The sequence below is a fragment of the Phoca vitulina genome, unplaced genomic scaffold, assembly GCF_004348235.1.
Source record: "Phoca vitulina isolate PV1807 unplaced genomic scaffold, GSC_HSeal_1.0 scaffold62, whole genome shotgun sequence".
Taxonomy (NCBI): Eukaryota; Metazoa; Chordata; class Mammalia; order Carnivora; family Phocidae; genus Phoca; species Phoca vitulina.
In genome coordinates, this window is record NW_022589765.1 from 3045625 (window position 1) to 3069987 (window position 24363).

The following is a 24363-nucleotide window of genomic DNA, read 5'->3' on the forward strand; positions in this document are numbered from 1 at the left end:
TCTACCCTGCTCATGACTAAAAATAAGCATTACTATCAAGAAACAGGCTGAACTAAAAAAAATTTAATTTCACTGTAGATTTCATTGCTAAAAAGGTTACACTGCAGTAAGAAAAAAATCTGGGCTTTTCCCCCTGGTTCTCATACTGTTTACAAAACACTTCAAACACAGCTCATCTACAAACTGTCCACTGAATGCAACTTAGCACTACTGGGTTAGACAAGAGGATGGATGGATTATTGCAGGTTTCCTAAGTAACTGCTACTTGTATATTGAAATGAACTAAAAACACAAAGTGAACAGACATTACAAAATAATGCACAGATCCAATTTAAAATAATTAGATACATCATCTACTTAATACTAAAAATAATCACTACCAGTAATTAACCAGAAAACTATTATATACTCATAATTAAAAGGCCCTCAGGTTAAACTTAAGTGTTGGTCACATTCAAAATATCTTGCTCAAAAATAAGAGGATATGTTCCTTCTAGCTAATAAAGAAACGCAAATTAAAGGCATCCAAGATATCACTGGCAAAACTGCTTAAAATAACATCTCCAAAGCAGGGATAATGTAGTTACCATACATCACAGCTACGGTGGCACTGTTAGGTGGGTACAACTCTATTGGAAAACAATAAATATTCAGTTACTTAGAGCTTTAAAAAGTTCATACTGATTGACAGCATTATCCCACTGCTGGACATAATTAGGAAAAAAAACCCACAAAACTACTCATAGAAGCAGTGCCTCCAATCTAAAACAGAGGGGGAAGAGACACACAAATGTACAACAAGAAAATTATTAGGTAGTTCATGGCATGGCACAAAAAAAGGCAAAAGTTCATTATGTTGTACACCTAAAATAAATGTAATATTGTATGTCAACTATAACTCCATTTTTTTAAAAAAGACAAAAGTATGTATAGATAAACTGGCTCTGAGACCCAATTCCAATGTGTTTTTCTTCCCAAAGAGCACCAAGTAATCCTCCAGTCATCAGCTGGGTGTCCTACAATTCAACTCAATTCTGACACTATCTACCTAGAGATAGCATCAGATTCCACAGGTTAAGGGCTCAGTCCTAGAAGACTGCCCTCACACCACCTTCTGCCACCAGTTGCAAACCCAGGTTACCTGTGCTTCTGACAATGGGCTACAGATTGGAGATTCCCATGACTGCCTCCCTGGACTTCGGAGGACAGTTCCAAGTTCAGGTTGTCACCTGGACTTCTAACTAACTGGCTATAAATCAGAGGTTCCTAAGACCCTCTCCTCAGGTTCAATTAATTTGCTAGAGCAGCTCACAGAACTCAGAGAAACCTTTTACTTACTAGATCACCGGTTTATTATAAAAGGATATAATTCCCAGAAGAGCTAGATGGAAGAGACACATAAAGCAAGGTACAGAGAAAGGACACGAAGTTTCCCTGCCCACTCGGAGCTCACCACTCCCCAAATCTCCAGGTGCTGTTCACCAACATGAAAGCTCTCGGAACCCTGTTCTTTTGTGTCTTTACGGAGGCCTCATTACAGAGGCATGATGGATTAAATCATTGGCCACTGGTGACTAGATTTCATCTCCAGCCCCTCTTCCCACTCCGCACAGGGTTGGCACCACTGGCAACCAACCAGCCCCATCCTCAAGTGCTTTCCAAAAGTAACCTCGTTAACATAATAAAAGACACCTTAATCTCTCTCAACACTTAGGAAATTCCAAGGGTTTTAGGAGCTTTGTGCCAGGAATGGGGTCAAAGACCAAATATATATATTTCTTATCAATCACAGTATCAGAATAGCCCTACCTCACATCATAGTCAAAAATAAATTCCAGGCATTAACTTTTTAAATGTGAAAAAAAGCAAAGATTTCCATGCAGTGGCACAGGGAGTGGGGTGCTGCAGGGGATTATACTGGAATATGGAAAAGCATTTGCTGTTTTGTATTCTTCTCATTAACAATATATACATTACAACCATATAAAACATACACATGGCACCCTGTACTTGTCCTTTTGTAACACATACACATGGCACCCTGTACTTGTCCTTTTGTAACACATACACATGGCACCCTGTACTTGTCCTTTTGTAACATTTAACATACTTAATTGTAACTGCTTATTTAATATCTTTTATTCCCAGTAAATTAAATTCTTTGAGGGCAGGGGACAGGCTCAGTGCTTTATCTCCAGGGCTTAGTACAGTGCCTGCCACATACTAGACACTCAAATATTTGTGGAGCAATTGTACTTCTGGGTATATACGCAAAAGAATTTAAAGTAGGGACTCAAAAAGATATTAGTACACCCATACTCATAGCAGCATTCTTCACAATAGCCAAAAGGTGGAAGCAACCCAAATGTCCATCATGGATGAATAAACAAAACGTGTTATATACATACAACAGAATATTATTCAGCCTTAAAAGGGAAGGAAATTCTGGCACATCCTACAAAATAGATGAACCTTGAAAACGTTAAGCCAAGTGAAATAAGTCAGTCACAAAAGGACATATATTCTATGCTTCCTCTTTTATGAGGTACCTAGAATAGTCAAATACATAGACACAAAGGAGAACACTGGCTTATCAGGGCCTGTTTGAGGGCAGAGGGGAGATAGGAAGTTGTTTAATGGGTACAGAGTTTCATTATGGAATGACGAAACAATGCTGGAGATGGATGGTGGTAATGTTTGCACAACAATGAATAATGTCAGTGAATCGTACACTTAAAATGGTAAATTTTACGTTTACCAAAATTTTAAAAATATTTTTGGAATGAAGAAAGCATTAGAATTATGGGTAGTTTTCCATATCAGTAACAGTAATTTCTCTTTGTAATATTATCCTAAGAAGCAGAAAAGTGAGAAGATTTTATAAGATACTCATGTCTGGTATTATTTCTACCCAAGATAGCTTTTCCACAAAACTTGAAGAAAACTGAAGTGGTTACCTACACACTTTATTTCACATAGAAGTACAGAGGGAAGAAAAAAGGTTTTCCTTTTCAAAATAGACTCCAGCAAAATCCAATCATAATTATCATAAGCTGCTGTGCAGAAGACATCAAACTGCAGTGTACTAATACCACTCACATATTTAAGTACAATCGGTTCTCTGAATGTTTCATACAAAATAATTCCAATGAATTTTTAGTTGACTTTTTAGAAAGTAGTAAGCCAGCTATGCCCTTCCTTGTCCTAGACCACTTCCCAGCTTAGTCTTATTCTTGGTAATTTGGAACCCAGTGTGCAAGAAGAACCCAACTCCCAAGAGATGCCACAAAGAAAACAATCTACGTAAGGATAATCATTGATTACTATCAGCTTTAAAGATAATTTCAACTTGACATAATTGGAACTAGTTTTTATATTGTATACAATTTAAAGGCATCTCCCAAAGGAGAGAACATGCTATCTGGATTCTTTTCAAATGTAGACACTTATGGATTTTATTCTACATTTTCCTAGATTATCTATCTCCCTGACCACTCTCTATCAATGGTCCTACTTCTTCCTCCTGTCCAACAATGAGTTTTCACCCCTGACCCTCTGATCCTTTTTATAAGTTCTCCCCTCTAAAAGCCAATGTACTCTATGCATAGAAATCCCTAACATATATCTCCTGCTCTTCTATCTATTGAACTCCGGTTGCACAACATCAGCTTAAGGGTGAAGTTATCTAAAATCTAAGTCGTCTCCCTCTCTCCAAAATCAGCTACCATTTAAATGCAAGAGCATAGTACCATATTATCACTACTGTGTTCTAACTACATAAATCATTGCAAGAAATTTTTCAAGAAGTAGAAACAAAGAAAGAGGTATGCATTCCAGGACATCATAAAATAATGACTTACGTGCTATCAAAATATTAACTAAAACATCATTATTAAATGTTTCAATACATGGCAGTTTTTTTAAACACACACATATGTATATCTGTATATACGTATGTTATATGTATGTTATTTCCTACTAACTTTAAGTGGCAAAACTAGGAATCCTCCTGTCTGAAGCCTACTCCCTACTTCACATCTAGCTCCACACTATGCTCATTACAAATACACTATAAAAAACTCAATGAACAACTCTTTAGGCAAAATGAAGGGATTGAAAGTGAAGACAGTAAGAAGCTGGAAGGCACATCTCTACTAAGAGATAAAAGGCCTCACAGAACCTAGAAACTGAGCTGAGTGCACATGCTCCTCCTGGAATTGAAGGCAGTTCATGAGAAAAGGCTTCTAAAAACTGTAAGACAAGACTTCACGATCTCTCTACTCCACCCCAAAACAGGCCCAAGCACATGCCACAGCAGTTCTCTATTACAGGGAATGCCCATCTTGGTGCATTAAGAGTAAATCAGTTTGGGGAGCCTCGGTGGCTCAGTCGTTAAGCGTCTGCCTTCGGCTCAGGTCATGATCCCAGGGTCCGGGGATGGAGCCCCGCATTGGGCTCCCTGCTCAGTGGGAAGCCTGCTTCTCCCTCTCCCACTCCCCCTGCTTGTGTTCCCTCTCTCACTGTGTCGCTCTCTGTCAAATAAATAAAATCTTTAAAAAAAAAAAAAGTAAATCAGTTTGGGCCGCCTGGGTGGCTCAGTCATTGCATCTGCCTTCAGCTCAGGTCATGATCTCAGGGTCCTGGGATCGAGTCCTGCATCAGGCTCCTTGCTCAGCGGGGAGCCTGCTTCTCCTCCTGCCTACTGCTCCCCCTGCTCGTTCTCTCTCTGACAAATAACATAAATAACATCTTTAAAAAAAGAGTAAATCAGTTTAATTCAGGATCAGCTTACAAATAAAGTCTAGTGAGTCTCACAATACCAGAGTTAAGGAGGAAAGTGAATGCTGGAGGCAAAGGATATTATTTTATATAACATGACCAAGGAATGCTTCACTGAAAGGCTACTTGAAAAAAATGTCCTGAATAAATGAGGAACCAAGCCAGGCAGAGGGACCAGCAAATACAAATGCCCTGAGGTAGGAAGCAAATCATTTGGGCAAATTACCTAATTTCTTTAGGCCTCGGTTTTCCAATCTGTAAACTGAGTATGTAACATCCCCTACAAAATATAAGAAGGTAGTATATTTCGTCAAGTATCTGACCAATGGGATGTACTCAAAAAATGGGAATATTACAGTTATCTGGGCACCTCTCATGTCGGCAAAACCCTCAACATATTGTCCAGCACACAGAAAACACTCAGAAAAAGTACTGTTATACAACCCCCATAATAACATAAAGCAGATAGGGGTGCCTGGGTGGCTCAGTCGGTTAAGCATCTGCCTTCAACTTGAGTCATGATCCCGGAGTCCCAAGCTCGCTCAGCGGGGAGTCTGCTTCTCCCTCTCCCTCTGCCCCACGCCCTGCTCCCTCTCTCTCTCTCTCTCACTCTCTATTAGGTAAAATCTTTAAAAAAATAATAACATAAAGCAGATGGGATTATACCTATTTTACACCCTGGAAACCTGAGAATCAGAAATGTGCCCAATCCTCTGCTGACCCCCTCACTCTACAATTAAACACAGTTACTTAAAATAATATACTGCCAAGATAAGGAAACCATTCACATTATTGTCAACTAATCAGCAGTATGGTGCTATATGCAGCGTTAATAACATGGACTCTATAGCCAGACTGCCTGGGTTCACATCAAATCTCCACCACTTCCTAGGTAAGTATCCTTGGACAACTGTACATTTTTGCTCGCACCTCTGTTTCCTCAACTATAAACGGGAAATAATAATAGTACCCACTTCACAGGGCTGTTGGGAGGATTAAATGGGTTACTTTTTGAAATCACTTCTATTTCAGTGCCTAGCATTTGGTTATCTAGTGTTAGTAGTAATAGCATAAAATTTTTTTAAAAAAAGGAAATCACCATCAAAACGTTTCTACTTCCCATGGAGAATTTTAGAAATCGTAAAAGATACTGGAAGTGGAAAAGCAGCAGAAAACGGAGACAGGAGAAAATGAAAAAAACAAAAAACAAAAAAACAAAAAACACAAATTGACATGTTGCCTGGACTTAGACCAATTTACCTGAACAGATTTTCCTATTAGTGTTATTGTCCTTTAGTAGGAACACTAGTAGTGAGATATATGCCAACAATGTTTTGGATAACATTTTATTTCATAGTTTATAACAAGTTTAATTACTAAACTTTTTAAAAGATTTTATTTATTTGTCGAGAGAGAGAGAGCGCGAGCACACAAGCAGGGGGAGCGGCAGACAGAGGGAGAAACAGGCTCCCCGCCGAGCAAGGAGCCCAATATGGGACTCGATCCCAGGACCCTGGGATCATGACCTGAGCCGAAGGCAGACGCTCAACTGACCAAGCCACCCAGGCGTCCCTAATTACTAAAACTTAATTCAGATGTCAATATTACTGAGGATTAAGGCAGGTAGACTGTAACAAATTTTATCATCTTCCCCCCATCCAACCCTCTTCTAGGTGTTACTTGATGCTTACTACAAAATATGACACATCACATGTTAACTTCAGACTGAGAATGATTTATCCTCTATCAGCTACTGGTAGAAAATAAATCTTTCTGGGGGCCTGGGCGGCTCAGTTGGTTAAGTGTCTGACTCTTGATTTTGGCTCAGGTCATGATCTCAGGGTTGTGGGATCAAGCCCCACAATTGGGTCTCCATGCTCAGCAGGAAGTCTGCTTGAAAGATTCTCTCTCTCCCTCTGTCCCTCACCCCCACTCACGCTCTCTCTCAAATAAATCTTAAAAAAAAAAAAAAAAAAAAAAGAGGGGCGCCCGGGTGGCTCAGTCAGTTAAGCATCTGCCTTCAGCTCAGGTCATGATCTCAGGGTCCTGGGATTGAGCCTCCACATCAGGCTCCCTGCTTAGCAGAGTCCGCTTCTCCTTCTGCCCCTCCCCCTGCTCATGCGGGTGTGCTCACACATGCACTCGCGCACTCTCTCTCAAATAAATAAAATCTTAAGAAAATCGGGCACCTGGGTGGCTCAGATGATTAAGCATCTGCCTTCAGCTCAGGTCATGATCCCAGGGTCCTGGGATCGAGTCCCGCATCGGGCTCCCTGCTCAGCGGGGAGCCTGCTTCTCCCTCTGCCTCTCTTTCTGTCTCTGATGAATAAATAAAATCTTTAAAAAATAAAAAAATATTAAAAAAAAAATCTTAAGAAAATAAAAAACACAAGAAATGGGGCGCCTGTCTGACTCAGTTGGTAGAGGATGCAACTCTTGATCTTAGGGGTCATGAGTTCAAGCCCCACATTGGGAGTAGAGTTTACTTAAAAAAAAACACATTAGAGGGGTGCCTGGGTGGCTCAGTCGGTTAAGCTTCTGCCTTCAGCTCATGTCATATCTTGGGGTCCTGGGATCGAGCCCTGCATCAGGCTCCCTGCTCAGCAGAGAGTTGCTTCTTCCTCTTTCCCCCGCTCATTCTCGTTCTCTCTCAAATAAATAAAATCTTTAACACACACACACACACACACACACACACACAAGAAACAACAAGTGTTAGCAGGGATGTGGAGAAAAAGGAATCCTTGATCGCTGTTGGTAGGAATGCAAACTGGTGCAGCCACTGTGGAAAATAGTATGGAGGTTCCTCAAAACACTAAAAATAGAATTGCCATATGATCCAGTAATTCTACTACTGGGTATTTACCCAAAGAATACAAAAACACTAATTGGAAAAGATGTATGCACCCCTATGTTTGTTGCAGGATCAGTTCCAATAGCCAAGATAAGGAAGCACCTAACTGTCCATCGATAGATGAACGGATAAAGATGTGGTGGAGGGGCGCCTGGCTGGTTCAGTCAGTGCAGCATGTGACTCTTGATCTTGGGGTTGTAAGTCTGAGCTCCAAGTTGGGTGTAGAGATAACTTAGAAAATAAAATCTTTAAAAAAAAAAAAGATGTGGTGTATATATATTAGTCATAAAAAATGAAATCTTCCCATTTGCAACAACATGGATTCATCTAGAGAGTATAATGCTAAGTGAAGTCAGTCAGAAAAAGACAAATACCATGATTTCACTCATATATGAAATTTAAGATCTAAAACAAATGAAGAAAAAAAAGAGACAAACAAAAAAACCTACTTTTAAATATAGAGAACAAACAGATGGCTACCAGAGGGGAGGTGGGTGAAATAGGTGAAGGGGATTAAGAGTACATTTATTGTGGTGAGCACTGGGTAATGTACAGAATTGTTGAATCACTATACTATTCACCTGAAACTACTATGTCACACTGAATGTTAATTAAGCTGGAATTAAAAAATAAATTTAGGGTGGCTCAGTTGGTTAAGCATCTGACTCTTGATTTCAGCTCAGGTCATGATCTCAGGGTCATGAGATCAAGCCCCTCGTCAGGCTCTGTACTCAGTGTGGAGTCTGCTTGTCCCTCTGCTCCTACCCCCGCTCATGCTCTCTCTGTCTCTCTCAAATAAATAAATAAAATCTTTAAAACAATAAAAATAAATTTTTTAAAATGTGCTTTTAATTCTCAGAGCAGGAAAAAAAAGCCTTTCTCCTACTTAATTTCCAAAAGTCCTCTGACTACTTTGAGAAGTTTAACTTCCTCCTCAGTCTCAAAAATTCTGGATTATTGTCTGTTTTTAAAAAATTTTTATTTATTTAAGTGGGCTCCATGCCCAACATGGAGCTAGAACTCACGACCTCAAGATCAAGAGCTGTATGCTCCACCAACTGAGCCAGCCAGACGCCCCTCTCCTTTTTTTTTTTAAAGTAAGCTCCACACCCAATGTGGGGCTTGAACACGTGACCCTGAGATCAAGTCGCATGTTCCACCATCTGAGCCAGCCAGGCGCCCCAATTACTGTCTCCTTTTATTCTCTTTCCCAAAAAAAGTTATCACTAAGAAATCTATAAATCACCCCACTGGGAGGCAGTGTATCACCATGTAAAGAAGTATGCTAGAATTGGGCAAAATTGGATTCAAAAGTAGGCTCTGCCACTTACTTACTAGCTGAGTGAACTTAGGCAAGTCACTTAACCATTCTGGAACCTCAGTAAATGAAAATACCACCAACTACATCACAGGGTTTAAGAAATAAAAAAGTCAGTGTTAGGAGAACGTACAACAACTTGCCATCTAGTAGATGCTGTAAATGATATCCTAGAGATACAAACTTTAAAGTTTATCATCACTGCAAAAACAACTAGAGGAAATTCATTAACCACTTCTCTTCCAACACACAGCTCTTTAATATAAACATTAATAATGTAATTATAATGCAGGGTTAAATTTCTAGAAAACCTAAGGTTTTAATTCAATTATCATTTGAGAATCTGTGTAACATACCACATGACACAAGAATTCAAAATTAGATAAAAACACAATTCCTAGTCTGAAGAAGTTAACAATCTACTTAAAAGAGATAAATGTGGATATTCACCAATATTGTACATTTAAACACTATATATTCATACACACACACGAATAATTACCCTTCATGTTAGATTTGCTATTTTTATGCAACAACCTGGATACCTGTTTCAGTCTAACTTCAAAAGTTTAGGAAATAATTTCCCACTAAAGAATCTTTCCTAATATAATCCCATATTGTCCAAATAATCCTTCTGAAATTTTTCAAGTAAATTTAGAACACCCAAATATGAATGCAACTACTGAATATTCCTCAATGAATAGTAGCACTTTATGCATTGATATTTAATCAAAACTCAAAAAAGTACATATACACAGAGCTGGAAAAATCCATTTGTCATTGACAAATTTGCTTTTCAAAAACATACCTTCATGCTTCAGCTTCCCTGCCAACCATGGCTACCACCACTTCCTCAATTCTCCTGCCAGGAATAAAGTCTGAGGAATGTCTTTTGGCCTGAATGAGTAGTGGAAACAGGGAGGGATATATCCCAAAGGAAAAATATTATGGCTTTGCTAATATTTCCTACATTTTCTCTATTTCTTTAGTGTAAAAGGGAAATTCTCAAAGGTTCATGTTCCTAACTATCTTTAATATTATTTCTTTAAACCACAAAAAAGACCTTTTTAAAGAGGATATTAGCCATGTTCTTTGTAGTAACATTCTAGTTGCCACAAAGTTTGCAAATTAGGTACAAGGCTCAGAGTCGGGCTCCTGCTCCTTAGGGAGCCTGCTTCTCCCTCTGCCTGCCGCTCCCCCTGCTTGTGCATGCACTCTCTCTCTCCCTCACAAATAAATAAAATCTTAAAAAAAATGATTGCCAATTGCCTCTTTTGCTTTTACACAAAGCCATAACATCATTTAGAAGATCTCAATTTCTGGATAACAGTAACTACTTACAGGGGATGATCATGGGCTCTTTTAATTTTGTTTATTAACAACCAAAGACTGAAGCATTCCAAGGCTACACTTACAGTCCTCAATTGTTATTTTTCCCCCAAAGCTTTTCAGAGTAGTCTTTAAAAATACCTGTCACCAGGGGCACATGGCTGGCTCAGTCAGTAGAGCATGTGACTCTTAATCTCGGGATTGTGAGTTCAAGCCCCACATTGGGTGTAAAGATTACTTAAAAATAAAATCTTAAAAAACGGGTGCCTGGGTGGCTCAGTCGGTTAAGCTACTGCCTTCGGCTCAGGTCATGATCCCAGGGTCCTGGGATCGAGTCCCACATCGGGCTCCCTGCTCTGTGGGGACCCTGCTTCTCCCTCTCCCACTCCCCCTGCTTGTGTTCCCTCTCTCGCTGTGTCTCTCTCTGTAAAATAAATAAAATCTTTACCAAAAAAAAAAAATCTTAAAAAAAAATACTTGTCACTAATCTCAAATTAAGGACACCATATCAAAAACAACTGCATTGATGGCTACTGGTTTTAGCCTAACATTCTTTAATATATAGTAATCCTAGTATGTAGTGTTTTTTAAAAGTGTTGTTTTTAACCCCTTTGGGGTGATAAAGCCCAATTGACAATATTACCTAAGGACAGGGACTATGTAATCTAGTTGACCATTGTATATCCTGTCTCTGTAGGCACTTTAAGTACCAGCCAATAACAATGAACCCTTCTGAGAATCTGAAGAAACACATACATTTTGTACATAATTTGATAGGGTTCTCACACCTCTACCCTATCCATGAGCCCTAGGTTAAAAACAAGCAATAGCTTTTTAAAATAGCAACTGTAGGGGCGCCTGGGTGGCACAGTCAGTTGAATGTTGGACTCCTGGTTTCAGCTCAGGTCATTATCTCATGGTCGTAGGATAGAGTCCCGCATCGGGTTTCCCGCTCATCAGGGAGTCTGCTTGAGTTTCTCTCTCTCCCTCTCCCCCTAGCCCTGGGCTCTCTCTCTATAAAAATAAACAAATAAATCTTTTAAATAAATAAATATATACATACATACCAGCTGTATTAATTTCATATAATAAACCAAATCCACAAAAATAACCTTTTGTCTACCAGTGACTATGTGGCCCACAAATCTGGTCAGAAATGCAATCCCCCCCACTTCCAATTTCATGATGGATTTAATAAACTAAAGAAAAGACTTACAAAATTAAATAGACCTACTTAATAACCTTGCAGTTGTTTGTAAAATATTGACACCAACAAAACCTCCAAAAGTGAACTAGCTAGGGGATAAAAAACACACAAATTCCTCAACGAAATATTAAAATGGCCAAAAAATAGCCAAGTATGGAAAAACTTAGTCCTCTTAAGATCAGCTCTCTACCGGAGCACCTGGGTGACTCAGTCAGTTAAGTGTCTGCCTTCGGCTCAGGTCTTGATCCCAGGGTCCTGGGACCAAGCCCTGAGTGGAGCCCCATGTCTGGCTCCACTAAGTGAACTTGGGGAGCCTGCTTCTCCCTTGCCCTCTGCCACTCTCTCTCTCTCTCAAATAAAACCTTAAAAAAATAGTAATTTTTCTTAAACAAAAGATCAGCTAACACTCACCCCCACTAAAAAAAAATCTTAGTTTACAGTATAGTATTAATCTGAGATTATGCTGAAATCATTTCTCCAAATGTTTGAATTAACCCTACAGTAATCATTTTGGGGGGGTAGGATGTACCACAAATATAAACAGGTGGGAACAGAAGGCAACTACAAAAGTCACCCAAAAATAAGAGAGAAGTATTAATTTTATGAAATGACACTTCAGGGGCTCCTGGGATGGCTCAGTTGGTTAAGCGTCTACCTTCAGCTCAGGTCATGATCTCAGGGTCCTGGGATTAAGCCCCCATCCCCCCCTCACCCTCACCCCCGACTCCGTCCCCTGCTCAGTGGGGAGTCTGCTTCTCCCTCTGCCTCTGCCACTCCCCCGCTTGTGCTCTCTCACACATGCTCCCACTGTCAAATAAAAATCTTTAAATAAAATAATAAATAAAAGAAATGACACTTCAATCTCTACAAGACTTAAATCTCAAATTATGTTACTGAATCAGTTTAACTTCAAGTAAGTCTCTAAACTGTACCTTTTTCTTTCTAATACTACTTCTCCCTAGTCACAAAATTATTTCTCTTTCAGTTTTCTTTTCAGAAGAAATTTTCCACGTAAGAACCCCCAAGAAAGAGCGTACAATTAACATTTCCTCCCAAGAAAACAGTAAGGGCAGTCTGAATAATAATACATAAGAAAAACGAAGATGTAAATAGTAAAAGTAGTTATCTTGGCTTTTTTCTTTTTCTTTTTTTTTTTTTATTTCAGTGGACCTCAGAAGTTGTTTTTCAACAGTCATTCAGAAGTTCAATAGTCAACTTGAAATAAGCCAACTGGAAATTCTACTGGATAGAATTTAAAAAACACTGTCTCTTGTTTTTTACAATCAACCCCACACCAATAGAAATTCCCCCAAGAGTAAAAATAAACAAACTCTCAGAATATGGCTGTTTAAAGTCATTTAAATCACTTTCACGTCCAAATAAATTGTAGAAGTTGTGAATCCCCTCCTACCACTTACTAATTAGGCAATGTACTCAGCTTCCCTATGCCTTGGATGCCTCCTGAAAAATGGGATATTAATCAGGGATGTCATAAATCCTAGTTTCTCTGGGACAGTCCTAGTTTATACTATTATCCCAGAATGCCATCCAGTTAGTGTCCCCCTGTTCATTCTCAAAAGTATCCTGGTTTGAGCAATAAATCATATGGTAATGGGTAATAGGGTCATGAAGATTAAGTGAGGTAATACATGTAAAGCATTTTAACAGTGTCTGACAGAGAGTAAGAGTTCAGTTAGTGTTAACTGCTGCTAATGTTAGTCACCGTCAAATACTTTTATAAAAAGTTTTGAATCATATAATGCATTTAACTTCCCACATTCAATTTTTTGAAACTAAGTAGCACTAACTGCTTGAAATCAACACTAACCAACTTATCCCGAGATAGCAATATTATCAATTGCATTCACATTTTATCATACATAAGTTTTAGTAGAGGCTATATTAAGGTTACTGACAGGAAAGTAACTGAAAAGTAAAACTGCTTAGCACCAGACCAAGACCCTTAATATTCTGCAGCCTTTCTCATCCAGGGTTCCACAATGTTAACCACACAACTCAAAATGATTTGAGTGATGATTTCCTGAATTCTCCCAAGAATGGTACAAAACTAGTATCTTTCCAGATACACAGGAGAGAAACTAATTCATTATATACAATGGATGCCTTGGGGCATAATTCTGTTGTAGAACACCAGGGTCTTGTTATTCTTGGGAGTACAAAGGGAGAAATATGGATGAAAAGACTCAATATTGAACAAAGATAGAATCTGGGGTAGAAGACTGCATCACTGGAAAAATTATTTCCCACAGAATGAAGCTTAAGGGAACAATTAACATAAAATATATAAATTTGACTCATGGCTATGAAAAGCACTATACATTGTTTTACCTCATCTCCACTAATTTATTGTAGGCCAGCTATCCAACATCTAGCAGTCCTTCAGATAAGAGAAGTTCTAGTTGTAGTTTATGAAAAGCAGAAAGGAAAACGAGGAAAAGCAAAGAAAGCTGAGACCAAGATTCCTGTCACTGATGACTAATGAACCTAATAATAATCCAGGACACCAATATTAACTATTACCTATACAAATTAGAACAAGAAAATTTAATAAAGTGAAAAGATGAACTAGAATAGAAATTAGAAGCAAATAGAGATACTAACACAAAGAAAGAGAATTATTTTTAAGGTACCATTAAATAACAACAAAATCCCCTTACAGAATCAATCAGAGCAGTGAATTATAAAACAGTCATTTTTATTTATAAAAATAAATTTTTATTTCAAATCTAACCACTCAATAAACAACAAGCTATTCTTAGACACACTTCGCCTGTATAGAACATAAATGACATAAGGGAAAAAAATTCAGTGAAACCACTCTATCTACCATAGTATGACCCCCCCAAAAAAAACAAAAAATCAAGAATACAATTCAACATATTATTGCACGAACTTTTGTATGATAAGCACACGCGGGCGCCTGGGTGGCTCAGTTGGTTAAGCAACTGCCTTCGGCTCAGGTCATGATCCTGGAGTTCCGGGATCGAGTCCCACATCGGGCTCCCTGTTCATCAGGGAGTCTGCTTCTCCCTCTGACCCTCCTCCCTCTCATGCTCTCTGTCTCTCATTCTCTCTCTCGCAAATAAATAAAATCTTAAAAAAAAAAAAAAAAAGCACACGCAAACAAAACCAAAGCTCAGATTTATTTCAACTATCTTTTAGTGTAAAACACAATTTAGACCTTTCATTAGGCAGCAACTCCTGTGTAAAAATCTGCATTTACCTTGCACTACATGTGAAAAAAAATCTTCATTTTGCAATATTAAAATGATACATGCTTTCTGGTGATAGATAACCCAAGACCTAAACCACTTAGTTAAGGGAAACTGGTGAGCTTTAACAATAACAAAAAGTGCCAAGGTTTTGAGGCCAAATTAATTTGGGTGTGAATTCAGGCCATCAATTATTATCCTGTGACAAGTCATTTATTCTCTGAGATCCTCAATTTCCCCATCTGTAAAATGATAACCACCTATCTTGCAACTTAGCTAAGAAGATTAAACAATAAATGTTAAAACACAGTTATTGACATTCAAAAGGAACTCAAACTAAATTAACAGTTTCTTAGAATATCTCAGGATTCAACAAGTTATAGGTCAAATCCCATTACACCAATGTTATGCATGCAAAAAGTATAAACAGGACTTACTTTTTTCCCCTTCTAACAACAGTCTGTCATTAAAGAGAAATTTTACTTTTGAGTGTACATTAGATTATCAAGACCTTACAGAAATCTCTCTAGTTGGTCTCATCAATCCTAGTAATGTATTTTTCAATTAAAAAATAAAAAAGAACATTAACATTATTCGCCCTTCCTTCCTTTGGAGGAATGGGGAGTATAAAACAATTTCAATAATCTCTTGACTAACCATATGTAAAGACTTCTTGTTTTCTTCTGGTTAGTATCAAAGATAGAACTATAGCAAGCATACATTAGGAACACAGTTCAGGTAGCAGATTACCACAGCTGCTAAAGAGATGTAGTTTTTTTTTTAATGTACATATTCAAAAATTAAGACTCCACAAGCAACACCACTTACACTGAAGAAATATAAAATTTGGTTCAATTAAATGCAAAGCAGGCAACCCAGGACATGTAAAAAAAAATCTAACTGACAATTTTGTTTTCTCACACTATCTTTGCCAAACAGAAAGAACATGCAATAACCACCGTTCACGATAGCCGGAGATACAGAGAAAATATTATACAGCGACAGTACTGAACCACAAATTAGAAGTCCTATACACGTAACAAATGTAGAAAACTACAAAAGGAAAATGTAAAGAACTTTTAAAATAGCCTTGATCTTTAAAGTTTCTTCTTTATTCTCCAATGATTAATCACATTTCAGTATATACGGATACCCATAGGTAACTGGGACTATCCCTTTCCTTTGCTAAGCTCCCCAACTTCCAAAATAGGTATACAGTAGTGCTCCACTGTACAATAACTGTCATTTCAAGTATCTGAATAATCTACTAATAGCAATTTCAAAGTGCTAATACAAGACTAGGTTGTTTTTTCTCAACATGTGAGGCACAAACGTCACCACATTAAAGAGATGTGAACCGGGCGCCTGGGTGGCTCAGTTGGTTAAGCGACTGCCTTCAGCTCAGGTCATGATCCTGGAGTCCTGGGATCGAGTCCCGCATCGGGCTCCCTGCTCGGCAGGGAGTCTGCTTCTCCCTCTGACCCTCCCCCCTCTCATGTGCTCTCTCTCATTCTCTCTCTCTCAAATAAATAAATAAAATCTTTAAAAAAAAAAAAAAAAAAAACCAGAAAAAAAAAAGAGATGTGAACCTTATCCTGCTAAGATACAATGAACAGATCATTGTGTCCATTCAATGTAAATTTTAAACTCAAAAGTTAACTTGCAGCATCAAAAACTGGAGTCTTCCATCTATTATAAAGAACCAAAAATAGGGGCGCCTGGGTGGCTCAGTCGTTAAGCGTCTGCCTTCGGCTCAGGTCATGATCCCAGGGTCCTGGGATCGAGCCCCGCATCGGGCTCCCTGCTCTACGGGAAGCCTGCTTCTCCCTCTCCCACTCCCCCTGCTTGTGTTCCCTCTCTCGCTGTCTCTCTCCCTGTCAAATAAATAAATAAAATCTTTAAAAAAAAAAAAAAAAAAAAAAGAACCAAAAACAAAAAGAATATGCTATTCACTGTTTACTCCCTTCCCACACACGACTGTGGGTGGCATCAGTTAAACATGCAGAATATTAAGCACTACTAAACTGTCCAAGGCATATTTTCACATCTAACACTATATTCCCAAAAGATAATTTATTTGGGCCTGAGCCTGCTCCCCATCCCTCCCTATTTTAATACATAGGTCCTCAGACAACCACCAGTCAGTAAGGTAAGATTGAAAAAGAAAATAATGAAAAAGAAATGCAGGATTTAATTTCATTAAAATGTGGAGTGTTTGGGCTTTAAAAAAAATCCTAACTAAACAGACTTCAAAGTTACCAAACTCATAATTTGTTGGCTTAGTATTTTAGCTGTTACCTTGCCACAATAAATCTGAAGCCACAATCCTCATCATCTATTTAAGATTATTTGCAGAATTCAAAATACGTAATCTGTCTTCTCATAACATTCTTCTAAAGCTAAAATGTTGACTATGAATACACTGACTAATATTAACAATTATGAAATATCTGTTCCTAGACTAAGGCGGAATTTTGCTTTAATAATGATGAGGGAACACACTTTACCCAACGTAAAAATTAAATATCCATTATTTTGGACTCCCTTTAGAACTTTGACATGTATTCAAAAATACATCTCATAGGGGTAAAAATCCTGACACCGGACAACACAAAACTGCAGAAAATAAGGCACTTACCTTCAAAGAGTGTAGGAGCAATTCACAAATATACTAATTAAGGAAACTGAGGATTTCAATTGCAATGCACTTTTACTGCTGATGGGTAATGGTCAGAGTGTCCTTTATAGAAAACATTAGAATATTTTACATATCGACTTTTAACTACAGCACCAAATCCTTAAAGGGGTGGGATTTAACTCATTTTATAAGTAAACATTCGTTTTCATATCAGTTAAAAAAAAAAAAAAGAATCCACCCCACCCCCACTGCCAGTCTGATACCTTAGTTATTTCACAGTGGGAAAGAATGGCTAATAAGTACATTTATTTTCCAATCCTCCTCTCTACCCATTCATTAAACACCAAATACTGAAACTGAATTCAACTCCTACCTCTATCTTCCTACCAGGAATGCGCCCTAGGGCACCCGAATCCCTTCCACTGTCACTTACTGCAACTGCCAAAGCCCCTCCTATTAATAGTAAATCCCTTTCATACTGACTCACTGTAACTCCAACTTAATGAAATAGACAAGCAAAATTTACAAACTTTGAGAATGGAATTTTCCTGTTTTCAAAGGCTTAAAAAAAGAAACTAGAAGTTGACCACATTCAGACCAAGTTACAAACATTTAAAGTTCAGCCAATTTGTAAGAACTTATATTGCTTATTCTATATTGGTTCAATTTAAATATGAAAGTTTGTACATCAGGCATTGTGTGAGTACTTATATACAAGGCCAAGTTTTCCATGCAGATAACTGATATGTAAATACAAACCTACGTCATTACACCAAAATTCCAAGACAATTTGAAATCTTTTCTTCAAATTTTTTTAATTATGGAAATTTTCAAGTACACACAAAAAAGTAGAGAGAATAATAGTACAGTGAGCTCTCCTGTAGTCATCATCCAGCTACAATCAACTCAAGGCCACTTTTGTTTCATCTCTACCTCCCACCACTCCCTCCTCCAATTACCATCTTCAGAAAAGAATTAAGAAGACACTGTGCTCAAAAAGTACACTGAGAAAAATCCAAAGATACGGAAGTATCAAAGACTAGCAAGAAGTCAAGAATTTAGCAATGTAACTGTCACCCTACACAACTACTTGTTAGGCGGAAAATTTAAGAATTCAGTTAAAAACAAAGAAATAGCCATCTTTAAGAAATTTTAAGAAAGTTCTTAAGATCCAAAGGGCATATTTAAAATTATATCTACAAGGATAAAAAGGAATATGTGATGAAAATGAACTTAAATATCTGCAATTAGCTTGTATTCATATAGCACCTCGGCTCAAAACGAAAAAAAAACAGACTATTTAACATAATGTGTCATAAAATTACAATTCAACCACTTGAAAAACCACTGAACACTTATGCCTTAACTGGTCCTTCTGATCCCTAATTATAGATTGATATCAATGTAAAAAGAAAACCAGGCATTTTAACCGAAGTGGTTTAAAATGTTCAAAATTAACCCCACCGTTCATTGGAAAATATACGAAAGCAAGTCTAAACTACCTGTCTTGTATGTCATTAAACAGAAATGTATCCACTTTCCAGGGCCAGTTTTTTTTTTTTTTAATAAGTTCACATATACCCTGAAACGCAACGCGCTAGGCTACAGATAGAATTAGAAGACCGCCTCCTGCTCTTGCTCCTAACCAATACGCAGAGAGAGAAGGTTGGCAGGAAAGTGCTGCGAGGACAGTAACAAACACCAGCAGCTCCCGAGCAGGCCCTGCTAGAGCCAGGAATGACGCACTTCGGTAACCCGACTCTTTCTCCCCTCCACCCCCGCCCCCAGCAGCGGTGCTGACACCGCCAACAGCCCGGAGTAGGAAAAAAGACAACAGAAAAAAGGCAGAGGTTGGACCGCACCAGGTTTCATCAAGAAACCTCGATTATTCCTCTTTCGACACTAACCACTAGGACTAAACAGGAAAAGAAGCTTCGTGCTTAAGCAAGTCCCATCATGGTGGTTTAAGAGTCACTAAATTAAGCTGATAATGAGTCCAATCCACAGAGACAAATACAGGGTGTGGCTGCCGTGAAATACGGCGGTCCGTGGGAGAAAAGGGGTATGGAATTTACACTCCAGTACGAGGGGAAGATGGGGCTTTACCGGGGGGGCGGGGGGGGGCGGCCCGCGCATTTTAAGGAACCATTTCAAAGCAACACAAGCTTTTCGTTTACTTAAACCTAATCCCACAGATCAAAAGTTTCTAATAGATAGATCGTGTAAACTGTAAATAACCATTTAATCAAACACCATGACCCTCAATTAAGAAACTACATCCAAGCGAAAGGAGGAGGGAGGGGGAAGGGAGGGGTGGTAGGCAACAACATATAAAACATTTCTAGGCCACCGAGGAGAAAGTCTCACAAACCGGATGAAACTACTAATGCAATATTAAAAATTAAAGCTGAACACTGCAGCACGAAAAATCTCACGATAAAACCCATTACAGTTCAGAATTAAAAATAAAATGACATATACACGAAGGGAGAGCGGAAACTAAATGTCGAAAGTACAGCGGTTTATAAAAAACTAAAGGCAAAACAAGACCTTCTCGCGACAAAAAAAAAAAAAAAGGCAGAAATCAACAATACGTTTACGAATGTAGGCCAGAAGAAAATGGGAACGGGGCTCAAAGTTTTGCGGAACTACTTGATGCTGTTTCCCACACCTTCTCTCTCCCATGGCCCAACAGACCCTTTTCGTGCTAAAATCGCCGTCCACAGATCACCGGGTACGCGAGAGAAGAAAAAAGAAAGTCAACCCCAAGCAAGAATAAAAGTGTGGAGGGAAAAAGCAGAGGCTGCCTACCTGGGGCAAGGATCAGCTCAGTTCGTGCCTTGAGAAAGACAGTGCGGGTGGGGGTGGGAACGAAAAGCAGCACTAAAACTAAAACAAAAGTGGCGCCAAAACCCCCCAACAAACAGCCTTCCACTCCCGCCCTTCCCCCCTCCTCCCATGCCAGGCAGGCAGGGCCCCCTTCGGGGCAAGGTCTGCACGCGGGGGCCAACACCACCAGACCCCAGCCTATTTATAAAATTGTTGCCCGAAGAAAACTGACCGAAGTCGGGCCTCGGAAGGGATGGAGAGATCGATGCCAATCGCTTTCCCAAGCAGTTCCCCCACCACGCGCTGGAGATGATGGGGCGGGGGAGAAGCAGAGGGGCCCGTCACATGAATGTTGTTCCCTCTCTAGGAAGGGAGGAAGAGAGGGAGGGAGCGAAGGGAGGGAGGAAAGGAAAGAGGGGAAGGGAGGGGGCACGAGGGAGGGGTGTGATCAGAGTAGATTTTCCCTCGCCTCCCTCGGTCCGAGGCCCAAATATACACAACTGAGCCTCCGCTTCTCCCCTCCCCCCTAGGTTCCCAGCACCACCATTTTGCTCTCTTCCTTCCCCTCACCACGATACCGCGCTCTCCCCCACCCCAGCCACGGCCTCCCCGGCTTTCCTCCCCCGACTACGGCTCGCACTCCACCCCACCTCCAGTTTGGGCTCTCCCAGGCTTAAGAGCCTGCCGGAGAAAAGGCACCTAAATCTAATGCTACACAGAGAAGCGGAGCCTCCATCTTGCGCTGCTCCGCGTTCTCCATTTTGGGCCACCCATGGGGGGGGTCTCCGTGGAGGCCCCGAGGGAGAGTTGGGCGAGGGAAGGAAGAGAGAATCTTCAGCGAGGGTAGTCGAAAAGAAGAGTCCGTGCAGTAGAAAGCCACTCTAGGAGTAGGAGGTAGGGAGGAAGGGGGGCTGGAAGTTCCTTGGTAGTGTTGAGGTAGCCACTTGGGGGGAGAAGGCAGAAAGAAGGGTTGGGGGTTACGCGGGGACGGGGAGGCTTCTCCCCGTCTTGACTTAGCCACCCGCTCCATGGCTGGCCCCGTTGGGAGCAAAGGGAGTAGAGGGGAAATTAAATGGCAACAGAGTGCCCATTCTCTTTCCCTCCCAACTCCTCTCTCGCGCCCTATTTCAACCATACACACCTCACAGTGGGCCCCGCGCCCTCCGGGTGCCCCTCCAAACTTCTAGAAGCTTCGCCTCCGCCATTTTATAACTTACCTCCCCCCTCAGCGTACACAGAGGCAGCAACGAGACTGTTCGCCTCCCCCACTCCTCCTTCCTTCTTTCTCAGGCCGGGGGCTTCTTCACCCCTGGGCTGGTACAAGATATTTTCCCCTTCCTCTTCTTTACACCCTCGAATTCTACTCAGGGACGGAAGCTCCCGCGGTTCTAGAGCGGTGGGGGGTTTTGAAAGTGGCGGTCGGATCCGGCGGGTTTTTTTTTCTTTTTTTTTTTCTTTTTTTTTTTTTTTTTTTTTTGGTGGCGCTTCGGGATTGTTTGGGGTGTTCGCTCTTCGGCGACTTGGAGGCGAATGGAACGCGCAGGCGCCATCTGTCGGCCACGAACCCGCGCTCGGCTCCTGTTGGGAGGGAGCGGCATCTAGCGGCAGAGAGCTGGCACTGCAACGCTTGTCTCCCAGCGTCCTCCTCCCTATCACCGACCAATCGTGGCCGACTGCCTCCCGGGTTCAGCGTCTCCGACGCCGTCTGCGAACGAGGCGCCCGCAGGGGCGCGCCGCCGAGTGGGGTAAACAAGGTGCCGTGCCCGCGCCTGACTTACTCATTCGTTTGGCAGCGCTTCCGCCGCGGACCGGAGCGGGCCGCGTTTCCTCTTTCTTTAATGGGGGGAGGGGGTCCGAAAGGAGGTCGTTAGGGATGTCCGGCAGAGCCCCGAGCCGTGGGAAATCGGAAACCGGGCTCAGTCGGAACTCGTCCCCCGGGCCCCTGCGCCCCGCGCGCAGCCCGAGGTTGGCAGCCCAGTCGGGCATCACCCTTCCCTGTCCCCTCCTCTGACACGCCCCAGCGAGGGGCCTTCCGCCCTAGTTCCGGACCCTCGCTTCCCCGCGGTCCTTACTCCTTCCCACCAAAAGAACTCTACTGGCGGAACTCTGGCACCTGATCCTAAGTGATTTAGAGGTTTTGCTTTTTGAGTTTCTGTTTTGTTTTGTTTGCTTTTCGCTTCGGCTGTGGAGAGAAAGCAAGCCGATTCTCTACCAGGAAGACTTGACACTGGAGAAAAAAAATTTTTTTTTCTTTACATCCCACTATTCCCGACTCCCAGAAAACGTGGTCTCTCTCTCTAGGGTCTGGGAGACTTAAGGAACTGGGCTACTAGGCTAGGCCGGGCGCTCGACCAATTTATTCTTGACTCCTGGGGGGGGGGTTGAGGGAAGGAAACGGGACGGAGCAAAGTGGAGGGAAATCGAAATTTGGGCCGAAGGAGTTCAGGGGGACCTACCCGTTTTCCCCCGCCTTCCTCGATTATCCACCGTCTTCCTGGAAACGTGGGACCCGGCGGCCTTGCGACTTTGTTGAGAATTTTGGTTCCTTCTTATCCTGCCTCTTCACCCCTCCCCCAAGGTGTTTGAAGTGCGAAAGGACCCCTTGCGCTCCTTTGACCCCCAGTTAACGCAAGTCTTTATTACCCTTTTTATTTTTTTGTTTCGAATCCAGCCTCCCGGACCTTTGACCGCCGAGAGCTCTCTACGCGGGGGAGAAAAACTCGGGGAGGGCCTGTCCCCTCCGAAGCGCCGCTTTTCCTAGGACAGGAAGAAGTGACCTATTACATGTCTCCATTGCTGTTATAGAAGTTCCCAGATTGATACAATAGTGTGTAGCTAAGAGCTCTTCGTTCCTCTTTACTTTTAAAAATTTTTGGTTAGACAATTCCCTTAATATTAAATTACCTTTTAATTACAAGAAAAGGAGTAAATGTATTTAATAACAAGACAAATTTTCTAAATGAGGAGAAACGAAAGCCCCGTGTAAACCGTGGAGATTTCACCCGGTATAACCTCTAAAGCATTCCTAATGCAATATAATGATTAATCTCATTCCTCAAATTATATTCCACGCTTGTTTTAGTTTCTCTCCCATTCTCTGTGCTTACTGTTTGTTTTTTTCCTGCAACTTAAAAAAGAGTTATGGTATATTTAATCAACTGAATAATAAAAGTTAAACAGAAACATCTAAATATCAATAACAAGAAATAAAATCCAAGACATTTTTACTTACCTCTAAAGCTTTCGGGAGTGGAATACTATTCAAAATAAATTTCCATGTCTTTTATAGACCATCTTTGGTAGAATGTTATACAGTTTTTAACAGATTCAAGTTACAGAATGATGCAGCTAGAACATTAAATAGGGAGTAGTGGAAAATTTACAGTTACATAAGTTAATGCAAAATTCCACTTAAAGTAATAGAAAAATTGGGCTCTGTACCAAATCATTTTACATTAATTTAGTTCAATTGTGCCAATTTAATATCAATTGATACTAAATGATTTCCTATCTTAGAATTAGCTGAAAACTACTGATTTTCTGCTCCAAACATCACATTATAGTACATGGTGCAAATAGTTTTTCATCTATTTTATAAATTCACATTCTCATCTGTGTAGCAACTTAGACTTTAAACAATTTTATACTTCGAAAAGTCCTTCTGTTTGGTAAACTTTTTTTCATCTTGTGAAAAATACCATTGAAGAAAATAACTGTAACTGGTATAACATCAGATAAAATTTTATAGCAAATTTATACTGATATTTAAGTATGTTTCACAATAGCTTCTCTTTCTAGAGCTTATTCACAAGAATATTTATTGAGCCTTCAGTGTGTGCAGATCACAGTGCTATGTGCCCCAGTCCTATCCTAAGAAGTGAAATTTATTTCATAGGGTACTGAAAGATCAAAGAGTAAACCCTAGAAATTTGAGGACAAAGTGAGAAAATGCCATCAAATGAAATATGTAACTGACATAAAATAAGCTTTAATCTAATTATTTGTAACCTATCCTTCAAAAAAAAAAATCCTTCATAATACTGTAATGACAGAAGCTTTTGGTGCCTGATGAGAAATAAGAAATAGGAAAGTTGAATACTTAGAACATTTGATGCTATTTAAGGGACAAGACACTATTTGATGCAAAAATATTCTGGTCACTAGAAATGCACACCC

General features: G+C 40.3%; 1 protein-coding gene across 5 annotated transcripts in view; it reads right to left on the reverse strand.

Annotated features, from left to right (window-relative positions):
- Positions 1-21849, reverse strand: part of STAG2 (stromal antigen 2) — a 130141-nt gene extending 108292 nt beyond the window's left edge. The window contains exons 1-2 of one of the 5 annotated variants that reach the window (XM_032391329.1): positions 20838-21313; positions 20420-20550 (exon numbers count right to left, since the gene is read on the reverse strand). The gene's annotated coding sequence lies outside the window, so the exon portion shown is untranslated. The other 4 variants (XM_032391334.1, XM_032391331.1, XM_032391332.1 and 1 more) reach the window with 4 other exon arrangements.
- Positions 21850-24363: the final 2514 nt, after the last annotated feature.